Here is a 7394-nt window from a genome sequence, read left to right on the forward strand (position 1 = left end):
TTAAGTATATCTCATAATAATGATTGAATAGGCTAATTCTTAATAAAAAAAATTAAACCACACACACACACACATAACTTACCAATCAGACTCTTGCAGCTCAAACAGAACAAAACAAACATGTGAGTCATATTTGTTGAGCGGTTCAGTGTCTGATCTAATAAAATCTCTTCTAAAGACGTCCCACAACAGAGTTTGACCCTCCTAGTTCACACGCTGCATTTGCATATGATATAATATTATAGTTCCCTATCTGTCGGTCACTACAAGTTATGTCGACCGACAAATGGGGTCTCACTTGGGAGGCCAATCATCTCTGATTTTAAGAGAAAACGCCAATGAAATTGGCAAGTGGATTAACACACCTGAGCCACTCCCCGTGCCAACGGGTATAAATAGGGCGACAGGTGCATCCACTCATTAGATTTTTGCTTCGGAGCTGAGTAGTGGATGAAGAAATCGCTACAAAGCCATCATCTTTGTTTTGTTTTAAAACTGCTCCTGGTCGGTGTGACGGCGCATTACAGCGGTGTCCCTGCGAGTCGGCGATTCCCCTGGGCGCTTTGGCTAAAAGAGACAGTTCTAAAAGAGCAAATCACGGACGATTCGCGTCTTTTTCAAGATGCCGTTTCGTCCGTGTCCTTCTGGATGCGGTCGTTTCCTGTCTTCGGTTGACGGTCACGAGCGTTGTCTGCAGTGTCTGGGCGTCCAACACGCTGAGGCTGCGCTCGTGGATGATTCATGCGTCTACTGTGGGCGTATGAACATGGCAGCGCTGCGATCGCGTCTCTCACTCCTCAAGGGGAGTGCAGCAGACCCCTCTGTCGCCACCCGTCCCGGTCTCTCTGGCTCGAGCAGAGGGCCGCCGGCTGGCGCTCTGGGGGATCTGAGGATCACATTGAGAGCTTCTCCGCCGGGCCACGCCCCACGGACCTCTCACTCCTCACGCAGCGACTGTCCCGTGCAGCTGCCGATTGATTCTGCTGGGCCGTCTCACAGCGGTCCCAGCGTATCTTTCGGTGCGCCGCCCGAAGACCAGATGTCGATTGCTGCATCGGGGGATGGGTTATCGACCTCTGAGGATGAAGGTTCGGCGGGGCTGCCCCCCTCGGGTGTTGTCGCTGCTGCCGAATCGGACTTGGAGTTGTCGGCCATGCTTGCCCGGGCAGCCGTGAGTATCGGACTGGAGGTGACTACACCGCCCAGTCCCGAGCCCTCACGGCTGGATGATTGGTTTCTCGGCGCGGGACGCGGCTCACAACCTCGTTCTGCTCCGGTGCCTTTCTTCCCGGAGGTGCATGAAGAGGTGACGAAGTCGTGGACGGCCCCTTTCACGGCCAGAAGCCGCTCTTCTCCCTCTTCCATCCTCACCACCCTCGATGGCGGGGCAGCCAGGGGGTACGTGGAGGTTCCCCAGGTGGAGAGGGCGGTTGCGGTGCACTTGTGCCCACAAAACGCCGCCACTTGGAGGAATCGTCCGCGTCTCCCGTCCAAGGCCTGTAAGCTGACGGCCTCACTCGCTGCCAAGGCTTACAGTGCTGCGGGCAAAGCTGCCTCTGCCCTGCATGCCATGGCTATCCTGCAGGTACACCAAGCCAAGGCACTCAAAGCTATGCACGAGAGTGGTACCGACCCGGGGTTGATGCAGGAGCTGCGCACGGCGACTGACTTCGCCTTACGGGCAACGAAGGTCACGGCGCGGTCCCTCGGGAAGGCGATGTCCACGCTGGTGGTCCAGGAGCGGCATCTCTGGCTGAACCTGGCTGAACTAAAGGCATGGACAAAGCGCGCTTTCTCGACGCCCCCATCTTCCATGCATTCCTGTTCGGCGACACTGTCGAGGACTTTGCCCAGCAGTTCTCGGCGGTACAGAAGCAGACTGAGGCCATCCAGCACATCCTGCCCCGACGTGTCTCTCCGGCTGCCACCGTTCCGTCGCGGGTAGCGCCTCAGCCTGCTCGTCGCCGTGGGCGCCCCCCTGCGTCCTCTACACCAGCTCCGCCCCGTGCTGAGAGTTCTTCGAGGCCGGCGCGTCGAGCCCCGCGCAGGAGAGCGGCGCCCCCCGTGTCACTCCCGGCTGCGAAGTCCTCGAAGAAGTCGACCAAGCGGCCCTGACACGGGCAACTCGGAGATGCGGAGAACTGCTCTTCAGGAGATGGCGAAGACAGCGCCACTCCTTCCCCCGTAGGAGGGCCGGGTGGAGAATCTTCAGTTTCTGTTTTGTTCTGTTCCGCCACTGGTCGAACGGCCAGTGGTACCCACATTTTCAATAAAAGAGCAAATTCGCCTTCCTCCGAGTTGCAAGGCTCGTGGGTTGACAATGAGCGACGCACAGCTTCCTCACTCTCACCCACGACGCCCCCTTTCGCCAGCGGCCAAGAGGTCGCGGTTCAGAGATGCAACGCCTCTCCACGCGTCTCTGGCCAGTTCCTCCGGGAACACGGGGAGTGTGGTTGCGATGACCCAGGACGCAGTGCCTTCTGGGCCTTCCGGCACGACTCCCCATCGCTGCACCACTGCGGGTATGTCGACTGTCCCTTTGGTGCCACTTGTACGGTATCTGGGAGTGTGGCTTGCGCTGCCCAACCCGTCACGCTGGCTCATCCGGACGGTTCGACTCGGTTTCAGTTCGCCCGGCGACCCCCCAAAGTTCAATGGCGTGCTCGAGACTTCGGTGGCAGTCCAGGACGCCCCTGTCTTGCACGAGGAGATTGCTGTCCTCCTGGCGAAGGATGCAATCGAGCCGGTCCCTCCAGCCGAGATGGGGACGGTGTTTTACAGCCCTTACTTCATCGTGCCCAAGAAAAGCGGTGGACTTCGACCTATCCTGGATCTGCGAGTCTTGAATCGGGCCCTACACAAGCTCCCGTTCAGGATGTTGACGCAGAAACGCATTATCAAATGCGTCCAGCCCCAGGACTGGTTTGCAGCGATCGACCTGAAAGACGCGTACTTTCATGTCTCTATCCTCCCTCGTCACAGACCGTTCCTGCGCTTTGCTTTCGAGGGTCAGGCATGGCAGTACAAGGTCCTCCCCTTCGGGCTCTCCCTGTCCCCCCGTGTCTTCACGAAGGTCGCAGAGGGCGCCCTTGCCCCACTTTGGGAAGTGGGCATCAGGATCCTCAACTATCTCGACGACTGGCTCATTATGGCCCGGTCCCGAGAAGAGTTGTGCGATCACAGGGACTTCGTGCTTCGGCACCTCAGTCAGTTGGGGCTTCAGGTCAACCGGGAGAAGAGCAAGCTCTCCCCTGTGCAGAGAATCTCTTATCTCGGTATGGAGTTAGACTCGGTGAGTATGACGGCACGTCTCACCAGCGAGCGTGCCCACTCAGTGCTGAACTGCCTGAGTTCCTTCAGAGGCAGGACAGTGGTACCACTGAAACACTTTCAGAGGCTCCTGGGGCATATGGCATCCGCAGCCGCAGTCACGCCGCTCGGGTTGCTTCATATGAGACCACTTCAGCACTGGTTACACTCCCGAGTCCCGAGATGGGCATGGCGCCGCCGCCGCGGTACACATTGTGTCACCATCACACTGATGTGTCGCCACCTATTCAGTCCTTGGTCGGACCTTGCTTTTCTACGGGCCGGCGTGCCCTTAGAACAAGTGTCCCGGCACGTTGTTGTCACAACAGATGCCTCCAACTCGGGCTGGGGCGCGACATGCAACGGGCAGGCAGCTTCAGGGTCCTGGACAGGACCTCGACTGCTTTGGCACATCAACTGCCTGGAGTTGCTGGCAGTGCATCTAGCTTTGCGATGGTTTCGTCCGCTAGTGCTGGACAAGCACGTGTTGGTCCGCACGGACAACACTGCGGCTGTTTCGTACATCAACCGACAAGGCGGTTTACGATCACGTCGCATGTCTCAACTTGCCCGTCATCTCCTCCTCTGGAGTCAGACGTGGCTCAAGTCGCTGCGCGCTGTCCACATCCCGGGGGAGCTCAATCGTGCAGCCGACGCGCTCTCACGACAGCTCACTTTCCCCGGGGACTGGCGACTCCATCCCCAGACGGTCCAGCTGATCTGGAGTCGATTCGGGGAAGCCCAGGTAGACCTGTTTGCTTCCCACGAGTCCTCCCACTGCCAGCTGTACTATTCCCTGTCCCAGGCCCCCCTGGGCACAGATGCACTGGCACACAGCTGGCCTCGGGCTTTACGCAAGTATGCGTTTCCCCCAGTGAGCCTGCTCGCACAGACACTGTGCAAGGTCAGGGAGGACGAGGAACAGGTCCTGTTGGTTGCGCCTTACTGGCCCACCCGGACCTGGTTTTCGGAACTCATGCTCCTCGTGACAGCCCCTCCCTGGCGCATCCCCCTGAGGAGAGACCTTCTCTCTCAGGGGCTTGGCACCATTTGGCACCCGCGTCCAGATCTCTGGAACCTCCATGTGTGGCTTCTAGACGGGACGCGGCAGACCTAAGTGATCTGCCCCCAGCGGTGGTAGACACTATCACTCAGGCTAGAGCCCCTTCTACGAGGCAGGCCTATGCTCTGAAGTGGAGTCTGTTCACAAATTGGTGTTCTTCTCACCGAGAAGACCCCCGGAGATGCCCGGTCAGAGTTGTGCTTTCTTTCCTGCAAGGTAGGCTGGAGCGTGGGCTGTCACCCTCCACCCTGAAGGTGTATGTGGCTGCCATTGCAGCACATCACGATGCAGTGGACGGCTGGTCCCTGGGGAGGCATGACCTGATCGTTAGGTTCCTGAGGGGTGCCGCTGGATTCGGTTGAGCTGAAGTTCCTGTCTCTCAAGACAGCGCTCCTGATCGCGCTCACTTCCATCAAGAGGGTCGGGGACCTCCAAGCATTTTCGGTAAGTGAAGAGTGCCTTGTGTTCGGGCTGGCCTACTCTCACGTTGTCCTGAGACCCCGGCCTGGATACGTGCCCAAGGTTCCCACCACTCCCTTCCGAGACCAGGTGGTGAACCTGCAAGCGCTGCCCCTGGAGGAGGCAGATCGTTGCTGTGTCCCGTAAGAGCGCTTCATATATACGTGGACCGCACCCAGAGCTTCAGAAGCTCTGAGCAGCTCCTGGTCTGCTTTGGAGGTCAGCAGAAGGGGAAGGCTGTCTCTAAGCAGAGGTTGGCCCACTGGATAGTGGACGCCATCGCCTTGGCTTACCATTCCCAAGGCGAGCCGTGCCCCCTGGGGGTGAGGGCCCACTCCACACGGAGTGTGGCCTCCTCCTATGCGTTGGCGCACGGCGCCTCTCTGGCAAACATTTGTCGAGCTGCGGGCTGGGCGACACCTAACACCTTTGCGAGGTTTTACAACCTCCGTGTAGAGCCAGTTTGCTCCCGTGTGTTGGGTAACAGGTAATTGGCGGGAAGGGCTGGCTGGGTGTCTCGCTTGCTGCGCCATTCCCCCTAACACTGGGATGTGAGCGCCTTCTTCTCCCAGTAGAGTTCCCCGGTTGGCGTACCCTGGTCGAGCATCCTCCAGCACCCTCGGCGTCAGACTTGGTGGAGCAGTCTGTCGCCAGGCCCAGTACTGGCATTAGCATGCCCGGAGCCGGTCAGCCCCTGTACTGGGCTAGGTGTCCATATGGCTGGGTTCCCTACGGGTAATCCCATATGTGTATTCTTCCACGGTAAGGTTTCCCTCTTGGCAAACCCGTGTCTTCCCTTGACAGATCGCTCTGTCAGTCTCTTCTGGCAGCCGTTCCATCCCTACTCCAAGGTAGGACCTGCCTCAGAGACCCTTTCCATATGTAGTACTGCCCCCTGGGCCAGTCCATATCGGTATTTCCACATGTCACCTCCCTACGGGTAGGATGTGGTCTCCGTAGCGACCTTTCCTAAAGGCTCGCTTCCCCATTGTCTTGCCAGCTGAAAGAACAAATAGGGAAGATTTGAAGCAATCTTTCACTGAAGGTTGGAATCCCTTCCATTTACTTTATGTGGGCGGAACAGCAGCATGGCCTTCTCCAGCAGCGATGTACTCACCCTTTGGCCCCTTCGGTACCAAGGTCAGTGAATTTGCGCTGGGGCTTTGGGAAGGTTACGACCTTAAGCGTAGCTTTTGTGGCACGCCAAGGCTTGTCAACAATTGCAGCACCTCAGGGTTGTGACGAGGTTCAGGTTATGGCGTTTTCCATAGGACCCCATTTGTCGGTCGACATAACTCGTAGTGACCGACAGATAGGGAACGTCTCGGTTACGTACGTAACCCTCGTTCCCTGATGGAGGGAACGGAGACGTTATGTCCCCATGCCACAACCTTGAACCATTCGCTGTTGGCGGGACACGTTCTCGGCTCCTCAGCGTAAAACCTAATGAGTGGATGCATCTGTCACCCTATTTATACCCGTTGGCACGGGGAGTGGCTCAGGTGTGTTAATCCACTTGTCAATTTCATTGGCGTTTTCTCTTAAAATCAGAGATGATTGGCCTCCCAAGTGAGACCCCATTTGTCGGTCGACATAACGTCTCCGTTCCCTCCATCAGGGAACGAGGGTTACGTACGTAACCGAGACGTTCAACTGGCCCTTATTAAGACATTAACTGTTCTTAATGTGTGAAAATATTCTGTATTTGTATAATATAACATACTTTTTGTAAGGTAGTTGCCTGAATTTGTTAGATGGCTAAAAGTAAAGAAAAAAACTATGTTGTGAGATTGTGTGGTTTAACTACATTTCATGGTAAAAGTGAATTAAAGTACTGATTTTTATATTGTTGTGTGATGTGTATTTATTCAGCTCTTAATGTTTGTGTATGAAACATAAACTAAAACAAAGTGCAAGGTTAAAGCTGTCTGCCATCTCACAGTAACAGTTTTGTTCAGCTTCTGAGTCAAACTGAGAGCTGCTATCTTTAAAATGAGCCACGTGTGAGTTGGTGAATGCATGAACCAAAGAAATATATCTTTCACGTAATACTGGGAGAGAGGAAGAGGAATAAGCACTGAAAGCTGAACTGATGGTCAGTTTGTATGTTGAATTGAGTTGGTTTAATTGGATGGATTAATTGTCCCATTTTATAATTTTAATAACATTATCATTTACACTCATTATTATTGCATACTGTTTTATAATGCTACAATAGTGAGGTGAAGATATCTGACACTATTTGCAGCAAATAGTATTAACATACGTTTGCAACAAATAGCATTTAACTACAATTATTGCAAAGAAAGTACTTATCGTTTTAGAGGAAATAATAGATTCTATCGCTATTTGCAACAAGTGAATTTAGCTTATCGATAAAAAAAATACTACTATTTTAACTTAGTGTAAATAGCATATATGTCTGCACTCCACAGCTGCAGTGGAATACGTGCATCACAGCATCAACTTCATTCTTGTACAGGTGTTTCTGTTGCTTCATGACAATGTCTGTATTTGGACACTAGATGGCGCTCCGACAAAGTGAAAGTGAAAGTCATGACTT

The sequence above is a fragment of the Carassius auratus genome, unplaced genomic scaffold (genome assembly GCF_003368295.1).
Source record: "Carassius auratus strain Wakin unplaced genomic scaffold, ASM336829v1 scaf_tig00022400, whole genome shotgun sequence".
NCBI lineage: Eukaryota > Metazoa > Chordata > Actinopteri > Cypriniformes > Cyprinidae > Carassius > Carassius auratus.